This window comes from Heptranchias perlo, chromosome 19 (genome assembly GCF_035084215.1).
Source record: "Heptranchias perlo isolate sHepPer1 chromosome 19, sHepPer1.hap1, whole genome shotgun sequence".
NCBI lineage: Eukaryota > Metazoa > Chordata > Chondrichthyes > Hexanchiformes > Hexanchidae > Heptranchias > Heptranchias perlo.
Window position 1 is genome coordinate 26,266,604 of NC_090343.1, and position 21,538 is coordinate 26,288,141.

General features: G+C 41.4%; 1 protein-coding gene across 3 annotated transcripts in view; it reads left to right on the forward strand.

The window, feature by feature from the left end:
• Nucleotides 1-13,982: 13,982 nt before the first annotated feature.
• LOC137335258 (extracellular sulfatase Sulf-2-like) overlaps nucleotides 13,983-21,538 on the forward strand; it is a 287,785-nt gene continuing 280,229 nt past the window's right edge. For 2 of the 3 annotated variants that reach the window (XM_068000536.1, XM_068000535.1), the window contains exon 1: nucleotides 13,983-14,204. The gene's annotated coding sequence lies outside the window, so the exon portion shown is untranslated. Of the gene's footprint in view, nucleotides 14,205-20,917; nucleotides 21,094-21,538 lie in introns of those variants that run through there. The other variant, XM_068000537.1, reaches the window with a different exon arrangement.

Sequence of the window (21,538 nt, forward strand, 5' to 3'; positions counted from 1 at the left end):
TCCGAAAGCTTGTGAATTTAAAATAAAATTGCTGGACTATAACTTGGTGTTGTAAAATTGTTTACAATTGTCAACCCCAGTCCATCACCGGCATCTCCACATCGTAAATTTTTATATCACTAGATCTCTCCAGGCAGCCTCAGGTGACCCTCAGTAGTGCAACACTGCATTAAACAGGTGTTCAGGTGGGCCTCAAATTTCATACCCTTCCCTAAGGATCTGCCAAAGCAAAGACAACTGCTCAAATTTATCAAGTGGTGAGATTTCCCCTAGTCCAGGGTGTCATTGATGCCACCCGTCTGGTGTTAAAGCATCCAACTGAACACACCCTAAATTTCATCAACAGGAAGGATTTTCATTGTGTGAATAAGCAGCTTGTCAGTGACACCAGCCTTATCATTCTGCGTGGGAATGTTTACAATCCTGTAAGCTGCCATGATTCTTTTGTTCTCCAATAATCAAAGATACCAGCATTGTTTAGCTAGAGCAGTGTGCTAAGACGATGCCTTTGAAATCAGGGTGACTCACGTCAACAATGCCTGATGACGTAACTCTGTCATCTGAGGACACATACCGACATCAGGTTCAGTTAAGCCTTGTGTGCTACACACATGAGAATTCCTATGGTCTGTTCAAAAGTGAAATTCCCTGGATAGATCAGGGAAGCCCTACAGCATAGATCAGCAAGAACATCAAGAGTTATAGTGGCATGCTGTATAATTTTGCAGCTAGGAACGGATTAGATTTTGCATCCACAGAAGATGAAGGGAAAAAGATGAAGGCCATCAATCCCCTGATCATAATGAAGGCAGCCAAGAGAGAGCGAGGAGGTGGTACAGAACAACTCATGGCCAGCAGCACACTCGATGAGGCAGAAAGTTATGAACAACTCTTTCCAGTAGAAAGGATGTCATTCATCTCCAGAAGCCATGATGGCGTCAATGAGATTCTGCAACACTCACTGCTTACCATTACTCAAATATGTATTGCATTTCACATCCTTTCAAGGAAAGGACAGTTACAAACTTTCGTCACCAAATAAAAAGAGAAACTGAGGTTGATATATAAATATAAACCCAAAAATCTTCCAAAGATTTTCACATCTACTGATTGTTTCTTCGTAATGTCTGATTTCTCATCACCCTTATGCCTAAAATTCTTTTTAAATGTGAACCTAACTTTTTACTTATATGTGGCATTACCTCAGTGTCAGGAGTTTGTGAGGTTGTTTCTGGAATTGTACCAATGGTGTATTTGAGGACTGGGGTGGCACTCATCTCAGTGATGCTGATCTCCTTGCAGGATCTGCCTCTGGTGTCATGTCACTTGCTCACTGTGTCCAGGACAGATGTTCCTTCATGGACCTGATTGGTGCAGTCATATTGCCATTATTAAGAGAAGCAATGACAACTGAGAGCATGCCTTGCAGCCCACTTGTGCTGGGAATTGGCTCAATTGGGCTGATAATGAATCTTCTTCTTGAATCAATGCAGATTGTTATTCTTTGTAGCAGTTTGATAAAACTGAGTGGCTTGCTAGGCCACTTCAGAGAGCAGTTGAGAGTCAACCACATTGTTGTGGAAATGGAGTCATACATAGGCCAGACTGAGTAAGGACGGCAGATTTCCTTCCCAAAAAGGCATTAGTGAACCAGTTGGGTCTTTACTACAACCCAACAGCTTACTGATACCAGCTTTTTTTTTATTTCCAGATTTTGTTGTTAACTTGAATTCAAATTCTCAAAACGCCATGGGGGGATTTGAACTCGTTCTTACTGGATTATTAGTTCGAGCCTCTAGAATACTAGTCCAGTAACATAACCACTACACTACTGTACCTAGCCTCAAAAGTATCATTGGTAGCTTTTTCCTTATCCCTACTTAAGGGCCCGATGGTTGCCATTCATGACGATCATCAGACCTTTTGATTATGGGCAACTTTCTTCTTTGCAAAATAAAGAGTAGAATGATTCCTGATTAATTCAAAATGTAATTTTACCCACGTGTCTGCAGACATTACATTATTGTGTCAATATTTTTAGTTGCAGGCAATGTAGGAACCTCAATGCTATTCATTCTAAAATGACCAGGAAGTGGGATAAGGAGCAGTGGGATGGTGGGCGATTGATGGGTGGTTAGTGGGGACGGGGTGTGGTGGGGTATCTTGTGCATATTAACTGTCTCATTTATCTCTTTATTTATACCCATGTGGACATGGAAGATATGGAAGTGAGACATGCGTCCAGCATTATTTCAGCATCTGCATGGGTACTTGTGCCTTCACTTACCTTGGCCATCCTCCTTCAGTCACTAAAAGGTTTCTGGCATTGTACTGCAGTCTGTGGGGTGATTGAGGTGACACTAACTGCCTGAGCCAGAACCATCCATATTGCCTGCACTACCCTTATCTGGGGCTTCCTGTCTTGGGTGCCAAAGATCCTGTCTCTCCATGCTGTTATAACTTCCAACATTATCTCCACAGAAGCTTTTGAGAATCTTGGGGCTTTGGTAACAGCAGACACTCTTGATGCTGTTCCTTTTTCTGCTATTTGAATCCTGTTCTTGTGCTCTCAGTCTCTCTCTCTCTTTCTTACACAATTTTCTGGGCTCTGAGCATCAAAGCTGTTGCAGCCTTTTGACTGTTACAGCTAAACTGCATTTCCCTCTGTCCCAACGGCAGATAACCATTCAGAAGTGCAATTCTGGCTTTAAACCTGCCCTGAACACAAACTTAGGTCCAGCTCCGCCGTGTTTCAGACAGGCCCAGAAAAATCTAAGCCCAAGAATCCATTTTCCATATTTTACTCCAGTTTTCTTCAAGAACTGATGGTGTTGCAGATGGCCTGAGTTGAGCCCCTTTTTGTGTTTTTGTCACATCAGAAAACTATAAACAAACTGATTATAGTGCTTGTACTACCAAATCCTCATTCTCTAATTCTCCAATGCACTAGGACAAACAAAACACAGAATAATCTTTAGGAAGAGCTGGTGTGTCTGCCATTCAACATCTGCCACAGCTGGCATGAATCGGAGAAAATGCTACATCTGCCACTGAACAACTGCATAGCTGGCATAATAAAATATGACCTGTCAAGTGCCAGAAAATGTTTTTATTCTTTAAGTGATCAAAAGAACATCTGTAGGAGACTGGAATGGAACTACATAATATGCATAAGATAGTGAAGGTCCTTGCAGTTCAAATAAAGTATTCCACTATAAAGTGAACATTTAACAAAAAAAAGTAAACGATAACAGGGGAGTTAAGTTCACTATCCCTTAGTGTATGAAAATATACACCAGAAGAACAAATCCAGGCAGTGATAACAGAGGATATGAAACTAAATCGCAAAATTTGACACCAGCAGTTGGAGATATGAAATGAGCAGAACATTAAGGGTGGCTGATAGTGAAGGAGGATTGCAACTAAGTGTCAAAACCTAAAAGAAGGCAGGAGTCCAAGTGGTAAGTCTTGGTGAGAACCCAAATTGAACACCAGTATGCTAACTAGCAAGAGATGTCACTGTTCTATATGTGTAAAGTAATAAGTGTTTAGAAGAATGTTTCTTGTGATAACTTATTTGGGAGGTCAAAAGTCTAATATTATGCTCTCGAACTAGAACATTGTATAGAAGTCAATGGCTTCCTAAAACATTGGCACAGTCATCATCAAAAGACCTGCTTTGCAATACAGCCCTGTAACTCAACCTCAGCTTGTGTTAGTCTATAGTTGCATGATTATCAGAACTATAAGTTGAGATGAGGGACATAGTTGTCATTCTGCCCTGATTACGAACACTGCTGATTCATATGAATGCATGAATTTTGTGATTTTTTTTTGTTTATAAGATGTACACTGTGGGACAGCTGGGATATGAGATTGAGAAGCCTTACCTCCAGTGGCCCCATGGATCTTGAACTATAGTGAACTGTTAGAAGTTAGTAAAATGTCTCTATTAAATAAAACAAACACTGCTTAGAGCTGCATCAGCTGACTTTCTGATCACTGCTAATTTGAACTTAGTGTCATAAGCTATAAAATTAAAAATCTGGTACATCTATTAACTCTTTCAATACTGACTATCCATTCCAAATTTGTATTAGGAACATTTCTACTGATTGGCAAACCTCTAATATTATACTCTTGAACTAGAACATTGTATAGAATCATAATATTTGCACTGACACCACCTTCTAAATGAACTAAAAATGTTGTACATTTTGCAGGCACAGCCTCAAATGGATAGAACTGTTGCTTCTGGCAAATGATAAAGCTGCCAATGCTAGATGCTCAATTTTCAGGATAAATACACCACAAATTCTCAATAAATCAAAATACTCCAAGAATTTTTCTGGTTTCTGTTAACCAATTCAAAAACTAAAGCCCCGATTTTAACACAGGGCATGAAGCAGGTAGGCTGGGGACGGGGTGAGCGGCAAGATGTCGGCAGTGTGAGGCCCGGGCAATTTTAACTCCAAGGCCTCTTTTTGATATGATTGACAGTTGCTCACCCAATTGGGCTGGGAAATGGAAAACCCGCCCATTTTCTTGACGAAATTTCCGACGGGCAGTGCTAGGCCTCTTTCAAGCAGGAATTTACCTCTTAAAGCAAGGTTGCATTCCCTGCTTTCAAACTTTGCTGTTATACTGCTGCAAGGAGGGGAGTCTCTGAAATGAATCGTAGTGCTGCCCCCAGGTTTTCTGGTGCCTCTCTGGAAGTCCTGGTGAAAGAAAGAACTTCCATTTATGTAGCACCTTTCATGACTTCAGGATGTCCCAAACGCTTTAGAGCCAAAAGTATTTTTGAAATGTTGTAATGTAGGAAACGTGACAGCTGATTTGTACACAGCAAGGTCCCACAAACAGCAATGAAGTAAATGACCAAATCTGCTGTTATTGGTGATAGTTGAGGGATAAATGTAGGTCAAGACAACTCCTCTGCTCTTCTTCTAATAGTGCCGAGGAATCTTTTATGTTGACTGGTGATCATAGCATCATAAAGTTTAGATTAGTTATGGAAAAGGACAAGAAGAAATCTAGAGTAAAAATACTTAAATGGAGGAGGGCCAATTTCAATGGGTTGAGAACAGATCTGGCCCGGGTAAATTGGAATCAAAGATTGGCAGGCAAAACTATAATCGAACAATGGGCAGCCTTTAAAGAGGAAATGGTTCGGGTATAGTCTAGATACATTCCCACGAGGGGGAAAGGTAGGGCAACCAAAGCCAGACTCTCCCTGGCTGACGAAAGAGATAGAGAGTAAGATGAAGTACAAAAAGGGGGCGTATGACAGATGTCAGGTTGATAATACAAGTGAGAACCAGGCTGAATATAGAAAGTACAGAGGAGAAGTGAAAAAGGAAATAAGAGGGACAAGGAGAGCGTATGGGAATAGATTGGCAACTAACATAAAAGGGAATCCAAATGTCTTCTATAGGCATATAAATAGTAAACAGGGAGTAAGGGTGGTGGGGGGTGGGGGGGGATGGTTGGGATGATTAGAGACCAAAAAGGAGATCTATGCATGGAGGCAGAGGGCATGGCTGAGTACTAAATGAGTACTTTGCATCTGTCTTTACCAAGAAAGAAGATCCTGCCAAAGTCACAGTAAAAGAGGGGGTAGCTGAGATGCTGGATGGGCTAAGAATTGATAAAGAGGAGGTACTAGAAAGGCTGGCTGTACTTAAAGTAGATAAGTCACTCAGTCCGGATGGGATGCATCCTAGGTTGCTGAGGGAAATAAGGGTGGAAATTGCGGAAGTGTTGGCCATAATCTTCTAATCCTCCTTAGATATGGGGGTGGTGCCAGAGGACTGGAGAATTGCAAATGTTACACCCTTGTTCAAAAAAGGGTGTAAGGATAAACCCGGCAACTACAGGCCAGTCAGCTTTTACCTCGGTGGTGAGGAAGCTTTTAGAAACGATAAACCAGGACAAAATTAATAATCACTTGGACAAGTGTGGATTAATAAAGGAATGCCAGCATGGATTTGTTAAAGGCAAATCATATTTAACCAATTTGATTGAGTTTTTTGATGACATAGCAGAGAGCATTGATGAGGGCAATGCGGTTGATGTGTATATTGCCTTTCAAAAGGCGTTTGATGAAGTGCCACATTATAGGCTTGTCAGCAAAATTGAAGCCCATGGAATAAAAGGGGCAGTGGTAGCGTGAATACGAAATTGGCTAAGTGACAGGAAACAGAGACGGTGGTAAACGATTGTTTTTCAGAAAGGAGGAAGGTATACAGTGGTGTTCCCCATGGGTCAGTATTAGGACCATTGCTTTTTTTTGATATATATTAATAACTTGGACTTGGGTGTACAGGGCACAATTTCAAAATTTGCAGATGACACAAAACTTGGAAGTGTAGCGAACAGTGAGGAGGATAGTAATAGACTTCAAGAGGACATAGACAGGCTGGTGGAATGGGCGGGCACATGTCAGATGAAATTTAATGTAGAGATGTGAGAAGTGATACATTTTGGCAGGCAGAATGAAGAGAGACTGAGGGTATATGTGCACAAATCTTTGAAGGTTGTGAAAGCTTTTTAAAAATGCATACGGGATCTTGGGCTTTATAAATAGAGGCATAAGGTACAAAAGCAAGGTTATGTTGAACCATAAGACCATAAGACCAGAAGAGATGCCATTCGGCCCCTCGAGCCTGATCCGCCATTTAATGAGATCATGGCTGGTCTGATTTTTATCTCAGGTCCACTTTCCCGCCCTTTCCCCATATCCTTTGACTCCCTTGCTGATCAAAAATTTGTCTGACTCAGCCTCCACAGCTTTTTGGGGTAAAGAATTCCAAAGATTCACGACCCTCTGGGAGAAGAAATTCCTCCTCATTTCAGTCTTAAATGGGCGACCCCTGATTCTGAGACTATGCCTAGTTTTAGATTCCCCCATGAGGGGTAACATCCTCTTACCATCTACTCTATCGAGTCCCCTTGGAATCTTGTATGTTTCAATAAGATCGCCTCTCATTCTTCCAAACTCCAATGAGTATAGACCCAACCTGTTCAATCTTTCCTCATAAGACAACCCTTCCATACCCAGAATCAACCTAGTGAACCTTCTCTGAACTGCCTCCAATGCAAGTATGTCCTTCCTTAAATAAGGACACCAGAATTGTACGCAGTACTCCAGGTGTGGTCTCACCAGCACCCTGTACAGTTGTAGCATGACTTCCACAACCTTCAGAAAATATTGGTTTGGCCGCAGCTGGAGTATTGTGTCCAATTCTGGGCAACGCACTTTAGGAAGGATGTGAAGGCCTTAGAGAGGATGCAGAAAAGATTTACAAGAATGGTTCCAGGGTTGAAGGACTTTAGTTATGTGGCTAGACTGGAGAAGCTGGGGTTGTTCTCCTTCGAGCAGAGAAGGTTGAGAGGAGATTTGATAGAAGTGTTCAAAATCATGACGGGTTTAGATAAAGTAAGTAAAGAGAAACTCTTCCTATTGACAGAAGGGTCGAGAACCAGAGGACACAGATTTAAGGTGATAGGCAAAAGAACCAAAGATGACATGAGGGGAAACTTTTTTACGCAGCGAGTACTTATGACATGGAATGCACTGTCTGAAGGAGTGGTGGAAACAGTTTCAATCATGGCTTTCAAAAGGAATTGGATAAGTACTTGAAGGGAAAAAATTTGCAGGGCTACAGACTAACTGAATTGCTCTACAAAGAGCTGGTACAGGCTTGATGGGTCAAATGGCATGACCTGAGAGGACAGATGTGGCCTTGGTTTAATGCCTCATCTGAAAGATGGCACCTCTAGTAATGCAGCACTTCCTGAAATGCCAGCCTAGATTCTGTACTTAAGTGTCTGGAGTGGGGCTTGAACCCTCAACCTTCTGACCCAGAGGTGAGTGTGCTTCCTACTTGAGCCAAGGCTGACACCTTGTGGTGGAGGAGGTCAGGGCAAGGAGGGAGGTACTGACCCCAGCACCCGCAGCAGCATCCATAGGGCAACTATCTAGCAGACTGGACAGAGGTGGCTGAGAGGGCCAGTGCCAGCAACATCAACCACAGAACCTGGGTTTAGTGTAGGATGGGGTTCAATGACCTCACAAGAGCAGCCAGGGTGAGTACAACTCTTCATCCCTCCATATCTCTCAACAACACCTTTTAACCCCCTCTCTCACCACTCTCAATAATTTCCTCACTTCCATCACATCCTTCAACATCGAGTTACAAGGGCACACTGCAACACCTTTCTTTCTCATTCCAAACATAATCATCTCTTCCTTTTCACTCTTCACACCAGACACTAACACCATTCTCTTACATCCTAGCACTTGCATAAAACCAGCAACTCCTCCCAGCCCTCCTTCCTCATTTCACATTCCACACACTTGGCTTTCCATTCATCACCTCCCCATCCTCATTTCATCTTGCTTCTACTCCAGCTCTCAGCACCTGCACTATATGCACAAACCCAACACATCACCAATTACCTTTTCAATAGACACTCACTAATTCTCGCCCTCTCTTTATGCAAGACAGATCAGTACATAATGCCAGGAAGAGGAGCAAGACCTGGGGAGGAGTGCCCAGCCCTCATAGCCCTCATCCAAACCGAGCAGGAAGCCCTGGAGATTAGTGGTCCGGGCAAAGCCATGAGCATCAGGGAATGCGAGGCTGGCAGTTTATCTGAGCAGCCTCCCTCACCTGCTGCCTTCTAATAGGCCCAGCTGTTACTTGTGTTGATCGCTGAGGCTGCTGTTGCTGCTGCTGCTCCTCTTCCTCCAACTGTTCCTCCATCCAAAGGAAGCTGGCAATATTAGTAACCATGATGAGCAGATAGAGCTAGCTGAGGGTAAGTAAGGCAAGAAATATCAGAAAGACGTGATCTGCAAGCTGGAAATTCTCCTGGTAATCCTGCGATCCAATCACCTGCAGATGAGTGCCTCTTTAAATACTGCTTCAGTGGCTTTGAGAGAGACATCAGTCCCACTAGTTTTTACTGGCATGTTCGGCGCAAGGTGGGACTTCCGTGATTTTGTGCTAAAATCATGTTGGGGTCTTAACAATGCCATGGGATCCCCATTTGCATGTATTCCTGAGAACCCCGTTAGCCTCTGATGGACACATCAGCCGACTAAAAAAACTGCATGATTAAAATGGTAGCTGGCGGGAACACAGCGGTAAGTACTGTGCAGTGATTTAAACCGTGAGGTCCTCCGGCCTCATTCCGACAGGACAAACAGGATTAAAATTGCCCCTTAAATGTCCTGTTAGTTTTGAGAACCAGATTTTCCATCAGATATCTACTTTTTAAAAATTAAATCTGCTTAACCATATTAACCATAACACAGAATGTTACACAATGGGCCAGATCTTGCTGGAGCTGGGCATCTCACAGCGTGCACCGTTAATTAGACTTTGTTCTGCACCCTTCAGCTCAAAAATGTTTTGCGCTGTAACTCGCTGGAAGTGAGAGCTGATAACGACGTGTTCAGAGCAACGGGGCATCTGGGACCTTGGTGAACGATGGGACCAACAGGCTATCTCCTTAACCAACGTGATTTAAAGGTTGAGAAAGAAACAGAGGAACGACTGAGAAGGAGGGTGAATTAGAGTCAAATCAGGTACAGAAAGAAAAATAAAGATAGAGAAAGAAAGATTGGATTAAGAGAGAGAGAAAAAAAGAGACAGGAAGGAAATGTAAGAAAAAAAATGTAAAATGTAAAATTTGACATTTTAAAAATCTCTAAGAACAATTTGCCTCCTGAGGGATTAAGACTCCACAGTTTAAATTGTTCAATTTTTGGGCCAGAGAGGTTGATTGGCATTTCATTAACAATTATCACATTGTTAAAAAGGTACTTACGCTGTTAACTACCAGACTTAACTATCTGTGGTAAGTTTAATGGGAAATTAATTTTCAAATCCAGCAAGTTCTTAAAAATAACGGAGAGGCTAAGGGCGAGATGCCATTTGTGTGAAGCAAACGGTGGAGCGACGTAAATCGATGAGCAAATTCTGGAGATTCAAAACTCATGGCGTATCTCTTAATCCCCTGAATCTGCTGGACAATTTGCACATTAATAACAGCATGCGTCGTTAACACACCATTATTCTTCCAACAAGATCCAACCCATTATAAAACAGGCTGAGGTTAGGACAGCAATAACGTAGAGCGTTACACACTATAATAAGGTCTGACATTAGTGTAGCGATGTGGAATGTTACTATAGCGAGAGCTGAAGTTAGGGTAATGACAATGTAGAATGTTAATATAAGATGAATATAGGTACATAAGAGCAGGAGTAGGCCATTTAGCCCCTCGAGCCTGTTCTGCTATTCAATGAGATCATGGCTGATCTGTGACCTTACTCCATATACCTGCCTTAGCCCCATATCCCTTAATACCTTTGTTTAACTTAAATCTATCAATCTCAGATTTAAAATTAACAATTGAACTAGCATCAACTGCTGTTTGCAGAAGAGAGTTCCAAACTTCTACCACTGTTTGCATGTAGAAGTGTTTCCTAACTTCACTCGTGAAAGTCCTGGCTCTAATTTTTAGGCTATGTCCCCTAGTCCTAGACTTCCCAACCAGCGGAAATAGTTTCTCTCTATCTACCCTATCAGTTTCCCTTAATATCTTGAAAACTTCGATCAAATCACCCCTTAATCGTCTAAATTCCAGGGAATACAACCCTAGTTTGTGTAATCTATCCTCATAATTTAACCCTTGGAGTCCAGGTATCATTCTAGTAAATCTACGCTTCACTCCCTCGAAGGCCAATATATCCTTCCTAAGGCGCAGTGCCCAGAACTGAACACAGTACTCCAGGTGTGGTCTAACGAGGGCTTTGTATAGCTTCTACCCCCTTGTATTCTGGTCCTCTAGATATAAAGGCCAGCATTCCATTAGCCTTTTTGATGATTTTCTGTACCTGTCCATGACATTTTAATGATGTATGTACATGGACCCCTAAGTCACTTTGGACCATCACTGTTTTGAGCTTTTCACCATTTAGAAAGTACTCTGATCTATCCTTTTTAAGTCCAAAGTGGAAACTGAGGCTGGGGGGGGGGGCGGTGGGGGGTGGGGGCGAGGAAGGGGAGGGGAGGAAAGAACAAAAGGGAAGGTCTCTGATAGGGTGGAGCGCAGGAGTGATTAAATAACAAAAGGGATGACGGTGCAAGGCAAAGGTGGTGGTGCTGGGACAGGTAAAGAAACAAAAGATGGGTTTAGAAGAGCTGTAAATGGCAACATCAGAACCATTACCAGCACCTGCTGTCTGAAAAATTGGGAGCAGTGATTATTATCTGAAGTTATTGAAATCAACGTTGGGTCCAGAAGATTGTAAAGTGCCTAATTGAAAGATGAGGTGCTGTTCCTCGAGCCTCCGACCTGTAAAGGTTGTATAATTCCCTGGCTTCCCTCTCTCACCTTTCTTAAATAGCGGTGTGACATGTGCAATTTTCCAATCTAAAGGAATGGCTCCTGAATCGAGAGAACTTTGGAAGATTATAGTTAGGGCATCTGCAATGTTCTCACCTACTTCCTTTAAATTCTTGGGATGGAAACCATTTGGTCCTGAGGATTTGTCAGTCGTTAGTGCCATTATTTCCTTCATTACTGTTAATTTGTTTACATTAATTATGGTGAGTCCCTGTCCATGATTGAAAATTAGTTTTGGGCATGCTATCCTCATCCTCTACTGTAAATACTGATGCAAAGAAATTATTTAGCATGTCTGCCATTTCCTTATTTTTATTTACAATATCACCATTATCAGTTTTTAAGGGGCCCACATTGCTCTTGACCACCCTCTTTTTCCTAATATAATTGTAAATTTTTTTGAGTTGATTTTGATATCCCTTGCACGTTTTTTTTCATACTCCCTTTTTGTAGCTCTCACTATCTGTTTTGTCACCCTTTGCTGTTCTTTGTATCTCTCCCAGTCGCAAGGATTTGTGCTATTTTTTGCATTTTTGCATGCTTTTTCTTTTAGTTTTATGTTGTCTCTTACCTCTTTTGTCGTCCAGGCTGTTTTTTTGGCAAGTAGAGCTCTTGCCCCTTAGGGGTATAAACAGGTTCTGTATCACGTTAAATTCTTTTTGTACATGTCCCACTGACATTAGGGTAATGGAAGCATAGACTGTTACACAATAGAGTGTGAGCTGAGGTTAGGGTAACAATAACGTAAAATGTTACATGGCATAATAAGAAGTTGTGGTTAAAAGCTGGGGGAGATGGATCTGTTGTGATGCAGAATAAAAGATCTCCTAAATCAGTAATAAAGCAATCTCAGCTCTGAAAGGTTTAAATGGAGTCTGCCTCCCAGGGAACAGTAAGATATGGTAGTTTTGTATATAATTAGTGAAAACACTTCATATCTAACAAATACTGCCAGGGCAAGTGAGTTGTAAAGATCTTTTACATTACATTTTAGCTGGAGCTCACTTTCTCTGAGATCAGATGCATTTTATAGCACTTTTATGTCTTGGCGGTAAGCCATGTTGTAACACAGGCACATTCGGGGTACATATACTAATGATGCAGAAATGAGCTACATCTTCCAAGCAAAAATTCATATCTATCCCTGGGAAATAATTATTAAGAACTGTTTTAATAAAGGTTCGCTATATAAATAAAATTCCACACCCACCACACGTCTTCTAGGAACATTATCCCTAATGGTTAGAAAAACTAATATTCCTGACTGGCTGGTGTGAATTCCTCAGCTTACATACCAGGACATGTTAATTTCACACATATAAATGATCATTTTTGATTTTTGCTCCTGGAGAATTTCAGACCTTTAGGTGGTTAGTGAGATTACTAATCTCACCCACAGGATAATATTTAAAGGAGGAGGAAATATACAACAGCTTTCTGAGTGACTGCAGACGTTCCCTTAATACACCACTCTTTAAGCACTGAATATCCCATGCAGTTTTGAGGATGTGTTTTCTATTGTTGAACAGCTGCTAAAAGTCAGAAAGTATATATCTTATTTCATGAAAATTGTAAAGTACAAATTATACACGGTTAAACAAGACCCGAATAAACTGCAGAAAATCCAGAATGTTGTAATGTCTCTAGTAGACCTACTGTTGAAATCGTGCAGGGGTTAATGTGGGTGAAATTGGTCTTCGACAGTAGTGCTAAACAGGCAATAGTGATTTGACAGCCCATTTTACACCCAGCCTTATTTTAAAACAGACTGCCAATTCGTTTCAGCCCATTTTGCACGACCACTGAGGACCAAGTTCACCCCGAGTGATTCTGTCTTTTGCTTTGATAAGGAGACCCACTTGTCTTAAAGTCTTCTTTGAGTCAGTTGAAAAGATTCCTCGTATAGAAAAGTTTCATGACAATCTCTATTCCAGCAAACTACATGTCTTGTGCCCTACTGCAAGGTTGTTTCTGTGAGCTACACTCTACTTGTACAGTCATTTAAAAATCTATATAATTGATACATGATTCATTAATAGATTAACGTTCTGCCCTTACTGCTGGAATTTATAAAGCAGGATGTGAAACAAATTGATTTATTCAACTGTATATTTTACAACTCATTTATTCTATCACAGATGTGATTTCCAGTAATTAATACCCTTTGGAATCTAGTGATATGATTCCTGTTTTTTTACACTACGCTCTTACTTACTGCATAAGGGGTGAATGAAATAGATTGCTGGTGGAACTGATTAAGCCAGCTGTTTCCTGGTAAATAAAGTAAACCTTTTCCCCTCTGTGTGCATAAAAAGCAGCTGATCAGATGGAAATGCCTGCTACAGATGTACTGTGAATACACAAATATACTCTGCCAAGAATCTGCAAGGTCCTTGAATCACAGGCAGCTTAAACACAACCGATCCACTTAGTAACTTTCCCCACCTCACACAGCTCATTTACCAATTAGCTGTGCAAGGTACCAATCATAGAATTCTGGAGTGCATTAGATGGCAATCTATGCTCCGCCTCTGCTTCTAGGAAACACCCAGCCTGCAGCTTTCACACTGGGTGCAAACAGAGTACAGTGACTAATCCAGGCGTGTTTCAACAGATGGTTAGAGCTGGCCTAATTCAGTCATCGCAGTTGAATGAGGTTGAGAGGAGAAGCCATTGAGAGTCCTTTTCGGAGCTGTGTGGTCTCAGAGCTTGCTGGCATTGTTAAGGGGACCCTTTTTGAGAAGCCCAGTGTCCCAGAAATGAGAGAAGACTGACTGATAAAGGTAGTGTGAACTGCTGCAGATTCATGCGTTACTTTGTGAGCCTACGCTCTGTATCAGTGTTGTGTAGCAAGCAGGTTACAGTTACAGTAAGCTTATACTGTACTGAAAGTAAGGTAGTGTCATTTTATGGAAATAATTTTGTAATGAATGTTTTAGTTAGATTGCAGTAAACCTTATTCTGAGTCACTGCTGTCTGTGTTTCTTTCCTCTTTTACAATGTGTTCACCACTGCTACTTTACCTCATGATGAGTTTAATATAGTTGTATTGAACCCCAGTCTGACATAATAGCAACCAAGATGAATTAATTTAGTCAGTAAAGCTTATAATTTATGGTTTCCTGCATATGGTGAGTTCCACATAAATAGTATATTTAGCTCCCCTGATAGAGAATTGTTAATTATAGACTGCAATTCTGTGTGGTTATCTGGTTGTAGCTGCAGAACAGTTCAAGATATAGTTCTGGATAGTGTGAGAACTTGACTAACTGTTTTTTTTACCCATTTTGAAACATCTTTAAATTTAATTTCTTGTAAAAGTCATTAAGGAGAAGCACAGTTGATCAGCTCTGTGACATTAAGCAGTTATGTTAACCTTTCCAAATCCCTCCGAACCTGTCGTCCTCTCAGCCTGTTGTATAGGAGCATGTTCTTGGATTGTGTAATATCTATATAAACCTAATTCACGCTATTTGTATTCTGCTGCTGTATTCAATTCATTTGCTTCCTTGTGTGGCTCTTAAGAGTGTCATTTTCTTTAATTTGTGTTTCAAAATCTTGTTTAAAATGGCAGCTGTTTGCCCATAGTAAATCTGTATGTCTTCATTTTCAAATTAAATTTTTAAGTAACCTTTCCAAATCTTGATTATTCTATCAAAGGTGAAATGTTTGCATTTTAAAATTGAATTGCTAATATTTGTTTATCATACAATCCTGCTTTTGCATCTTAATGCAAATCTTCATTTTGTTCAGAACATGCGATTCAGCTCGGACAAATAATATTGTCATTTGTGTCTCTGTCATTTATGTAAGAGGAAGTAGGGTTCAGTGAGGACATGGCACAACTAACATGCATTAGTATAGTAAGGGACAACAATGACTTTATCTTATAATTGCCTGTTGCACTATCAGCACATTCTATTGGTGCATTAGACAGTCAAATAGTTCTTAACCTAAATGCCCAGAATTTTGAATGTACAGAGAAACAAAGGGTAGCCACATTAGGAATATTTACAGTATATAAAGAATATGCAAATGAAGAGAGTTGGTTTGGTGTCTTTTCTGTGGTTTTTTTAGTAGAATATTGAGCAGGAAATTTTACAATTCTGAGAGAAATTGTAAGCTTCATTGATTAGAAATTGGCTGTAAAGCAGAAATAATCTCTTGAAATCTTGCATTCCATTCTTTTCACATTCTGAAAGTACAAGGTCTGACTTCTGCCTTGAATGCTTGTGTCCCAAGGTACAGATCACGTCTCACAGAATGCCTGTGATTGTGCTGGGATTTGGCCTGGTTTTGTTTAATAACTAAGCTGTCATTGATCTATAGACTGAATTCAATCTGAATACAGTTCCAGAAACATTGGACAGTTTTTTTTCAGCAATGCACCAAGATTTCCATACATAACTTAACTATATTTGAAAAATGCATTTTATTTTTGCCGTCGTATTTACCCTTGGGTACAGACACAATTTGTACTGATATTTGCACCCACATTGTGCCTGGAACTATTGGGGTGCAGTTAGGACCTCCTTGAATAATGAAATGAGATGAGCTTTCCCCGGCGTATACACAAAGACATATTGTATGTGCAGATGAGATCCAGGTGAACCCTCCAGTGTAATGAGTTTGTTGTAGATGGAGAGAATCTTAATTTATATAACAATAGTTTTGGGGCAAATGGGCAAACTGAAACAGAATATAGCTGCTGACCCTCATATAGATTGGATCGTACAAAATATTTATCCACGCAATCTGTTGGAAGATGGACCCTTACCTGCTGGGGGAGCCCGTACATCTTCTGCGCCTGTCACATCAATGGCTGCAACAGTGGTCAGGTTGAGCACAGAATTGATTTAAATATTAATGAGGCAATTTGAATAGTGCCTGATTTACACAAAGCCAAAATTAGAATTCTGTGCACATTGGGGATTGACTGCTATATCCCCAAATGTGTGTCTCTGAATAAAAAGGAATTAAGCCATTGAGTTAAGAGAAGGCAAAGTACAGTGAGATACTGATGCTGTGTTCTGATTTTTCTTTTATTTCCATATTTAAATAGACAAACACAATATCTAATGTGCATCCTTCACCAAGAATATTTTCTATCCTTTTCTGTGTGTGAATTTGGTGGAACTTGATTGGGCCACTAGAGGGAGTCATTTGTTAGTGCACGGCTGAATGGGGGAGACATTTAGCTTGCAGAAGTGCACCTCCTGTTGACCAATCGTAGAGTGATCCTGACAGCCATGGGGATATCCATGGTACAAGCTGTAGAGTAGATTTCCCGATATGGGTGCAATTTACACAGAGATAGATTTTATTCTTTGAGATTCTGCTCCTCCTGGCCCCTCAAAAATAATGTAAAACTTACCTTATTGGGGTCATTACGATTTTAATATAAGGACTTTTTTTTGTTGGTTTCCCGTCCGACAGGCCAGCCTGATTGACAGGCTGGTTTCAGCAAAGAAGAGGATGTGAAAAGGCAAGTGTTTAGGTAAGTCTTAGATTCTATGATTCCAGTAGGGAAGGAGGGGGGGGGTGTGGGTGGGCATGGGGGCATGGGGGTCATGGAGGAGGGTCAGTCATCGGGGGGAGGAGGGGTCAGTCATCGAAGGTCAGTCACCGGGGAGTCAGTCATTGGGTGGGGGGAATCGGGGGTCAGTCATTGCGGGGTGGGGGTGGTATCAGTTATTGAGCATCGATGGGGTGGGGGGTATCGGGGGTTAGTCACCGAGGGGGGGTGGGGTCATCGTGGAGTCTGTGATTGTTGGGGGGGGAATGGGGCATCGGCAGTTGTTGGGAGGGTCACTGCAGGTAGGCTTGTTGGGCATGGGGCCACACTCCTGCTTCTCTGGGCCCACAAGCTATGCCAGAAAGGCACACCTGAAGTTTCGGGCCGCCATGCCTCCTCTCATGCGGCGTGAAGGAGAAGGGAATCCTGGCCCACACAGGCTAAAATCACAAAACCTTTCAAAATGAAGGCCTGCATCCTTATTGAAAGATTTTAGTAACCAACCCGCCTGCTGAGAGCGGGTTGGTCGCCCGAGCCTCGTCCTGCCACGGTGAAAACCAGAAATGGGCAGGTTGGAGGTGGGTCTGAAATTGTTGCAATTTTCAATCCTCCATTGCCCCCAACCCACTCGTTTTTCACAGTTAAAATCCTGCCCAAGGTGTCTAAGTTCATAGATGACACTAAATTGTGGTGGGAGGATGTCAAAAATAAGCATTTAATATGGACAAATGTAAAGTAATGAGATTATGAAACACAGAAGAGGAATTTGGAGTAATAGTGGATAGCTCACTGAAACCAATAGCCCAGTGTGCAGCAGCAGCAAAGATGGCTGACTGGATGTATAGCTGGAGAGAGAGAGCATAAATTTCAGGAGGTGATATTGTATAAGGCACTAGTATGGCCACATCTGTGTACAATTCTGGTCACCGCACAATAGTGAAGATATCCAATCATTGTAGGCAGTGCAGAAAAGGGTAACCAAGCTAATATCTAGCTTAAGGCATCTGAACTATGAGCTTGGGATTATTTACTCTGGAGAAAAGAAGGCTCAGGAGAGACATTATTTAAAACTATTACAGGAATATATAAATTGAGCCCCAATAATATGTTTGTGATTACTACAAACACTAGAACCAGGGGACACAGACTCACGTTTAGAAGAGGAAAGGTGTACACAGAGTTTAGATTTATCTACTGGATGTGGGCATTGTCACCACACAATGGGGGAGAATTTTTGTGAGGTTCTCCAGAACTCCAGGCATAACTTCGGTGGCAGATCAGCAGAACTGCCAGAGAAACAACCATTTATGCCATGTCTCCAGGGGTATTACCAATCTTCTGTCACAGTTACGGCAGGATATGGGGAAAACCTCTGTGGAAATTCCAGGCAAATACATTTTTTAACAAAAAATGTCATTGAATTTTATGTGTGCTGTCTGAATGCCGCGACCATCTGTCCTAGTTACTGATACAGATGGTACAGGTTGAATCATAGAACCATAGAAAACAGGAGCAAGAGTAGGCCATTCGGCCCTTTGGGCCTGCTCCGCCGTTCAAAATGATCATGGATGATAGTCTAACTCAATACCCTGTTCCCACTTTTTCTCCATATCCCTTGATCCCTTTAGCATTAAGAAATATATCTATCTCCTTCTTGAATACATCTAATGACTTGGCCTCCACTGCCTTCTGTGGTAGAGAATTCCACAGGTTCACCAACCTCTGAGTGAAGAAATTTCTCCTCATCTCAGTTCTAAATGGCATACCCCGTATCCTGAGTCTGTGACCCCTGGTTATGGTTTCCCCATCCATTGGGAACATCCTCCCTGCATCTAGTCTGTCTAGTCCTGTTAGAATTTTATATGTTTCGATGAGATCACCTCTCATTCTTCTAAACTCTAGTGAGTACAGGCCTAGTCGACCCAATCTCTCCTCAAATGTCAGTCCTGCCATCCCAGGAATCAGTCTGGTAAACCTTCCTTGTACTCCCTCCATGGCAGGGACATCCTTCCTCAAATAAGGAGACCAAAACTGCACACAATACTCCAGATGTGGTCTCACCAAGGCCCTGTACAACTGCAGTAAGACATCCCTGTTCCTGTACTCAAATCCTCTTGCAATGAAGGCCAACATACCATTCGCCTTCCTAACTGCTTGCTGCACCTGAATGCTCGCTTTCAGCAACTGGTGTACAAGGACACCCAGGTCTCGTTGCGCCTCCCCTTTTCCCAATCTATCACCGTTCAGATAATAATCTGTCTTTCTGTTTTTACAACCAAAGTGGATAACCTCACATTTATCCACGTTATGCTGCATCTGCCATGTTCTTGCCCACTCACCCAACTTGTCTAAATCACATTGGAGCCTCTTTGCATGCTCCTCACAGCTCACATTCCACCCCAGCTTTGTGTCGTCTGCAAACTTGGAAATGTTACATTCAGTTCTCTCATCCAAATCATTGATATATATTGTGAATAGCTGGGGCCCAAGCACTGATCCCTGCGGTACCCCACTAGTCACTGCCTGCCACCCGGAAAAAGACCTGTTTATTCCTACTCTCTGTTTCCTGTCTGTCAACCAATTCTCAATCCATGCCAGTATATTCCCCCCAATCCCATGTGCTTTAATTTTGCACACTAACCTCTTGTGTGGGACCTTATTAAAAGCCTTCTGAAAATCCAAATACACCACATCCACTGGTTCTCCCCTATCTATTCTACTAGTTATATCCTCAAAAAACTCCAGTAGATTTGTTAAGTGTGATTTCCCTTTCGTAAACCCATGCTGACTTTGTCCAATGCGCGTCACAGTGTGCGTGGACTTCCACCATGAATTCTCCCACTCGTCCATGGTAATTTCTACAGAAGAGCTGCAAAAACCCATTTAAAAATGGTATCAATTCTGAAAACGGCATTTTCCTGGATGTTCCACGGCTCATCCACTAAAGTTACAGCAGGTGAACCCCAATGGAAATTCACACCAATAGAAGTTTGAAATCCAATGATCAGACCATAGAATCATAGAAATTGCAGCACAGTAGGAGGCCATTCAGCCCATTGTGCCAGTGTCAATGGCAACTCTTCAACCGGGGGTATCTCATAATCTTTTCCCGTATCCTTTGATATTCTTTTTCAAATACTTATCCAAATCTCTCTTACTTGACATTCCAGCCTCAATAACCACTTGTGGGAAAGCAATCCCCAATAACTCTTGGTGTGAAAATATTTCTTCTAACGTCCCTCTTTGTCCTTCTAGTAATAATCCTTGCGCTGCACCCCTTAATGATTCGCAAACTAGTAGAAACGATCTTACACTATTTACTCTCTCAAAACTTCATACTTCTGCATTTTTCTATTAGATTGCCACCTCCCACCCTAACCTTCTCTGTTTCATTGAAAAAAAAACACCAATTTTTCGAGCCTTTCCTTATAACTAATGGGGTACAGTTTCCGCTTTGGGTGCAATCAGCAATTGGGCTCAAATTGTGCCAGCTGGGTTACAGTTCGAGTTTCCGCTAAAATGTATTTGCATAGTCACAAACGTAAAATCTTCCATGAACCAGTGCAATCCGGCAGCTTAATAGAATGTAATCATTTATTTTTTTTCGCAATAAAATGCATTTAAGATGTATTTAAGAGTGGTATCTGGTGCTGTTCTATTAATACAACTGAAAATGGATTCATCACAAAAAATAAGCATTTTTAATGAGTGGCTAGCCCTCCACCTGATATTAAATCACTGAAAATGACTTAAAAAAACTATTCAGAACCATTTACTACTTTCATTGGTGTACACTAGTTAGTTTCTTAATATTTTTTAATGTGTAAAAACATTTAAAATGTGCTTACTAGTGCCTGTGTGCCTAAGAAAACTAACTTAATTTGAAAACCCTCATCGAGCGGCTGCCAGTGGCGCAATTGGTGGAAACTCATCATCTTCGTTATTTTGTTTGGGGGCGTGGCCTGTTTTGTGGGTGGGGCCGGCTTCAGCGCAATGACTTTTGAACCAGCGCAAAAGATGGCGCAAACTCGAATTATGCTGGACGTAATTTGCGCCCAGCGTAAATGGAAATTCCTCGATCATTTGCGTTGATTTGGCCGGATTGCGTTAATAAAACCAACACAATCTAACAGAAACCCGATTGTCTCTAATGCCAGGTATTGTGAATTTTTCCTCTACCTTTTCCATGGCTTTAATATCCTTTATATATTAGCCAGAAATGCATACAATACTCAGCTGTATATCAGAGTGGAATCAGATATTCTCCTTTAAGTTTACTTCCTGCATCCAAACCTTATGTGAATTAAAAAAAAACGAAACTGCTTGTTTATATAGTCAAAAGCTGATAAGATCAGGTCTAATATACGAACAGCAAATGTTATTGAAAACAGGAAGTCTTGCTATCAGACTGTTTGTTATGTAACCTTTGATATAATTGGGTTTCTCCTTTACTATATTCCATGACGCTAACCTCAAACAACCTCAGTTGAATCAGTCGGTCCCTGATCCACTCCTGTTTACTTGATATGTTTACTGCCTTTTTTTTTGTGTGAAATTTTGGGTTCATTGAAGTGATGGAGATCAGTGTACACAGTATTAATG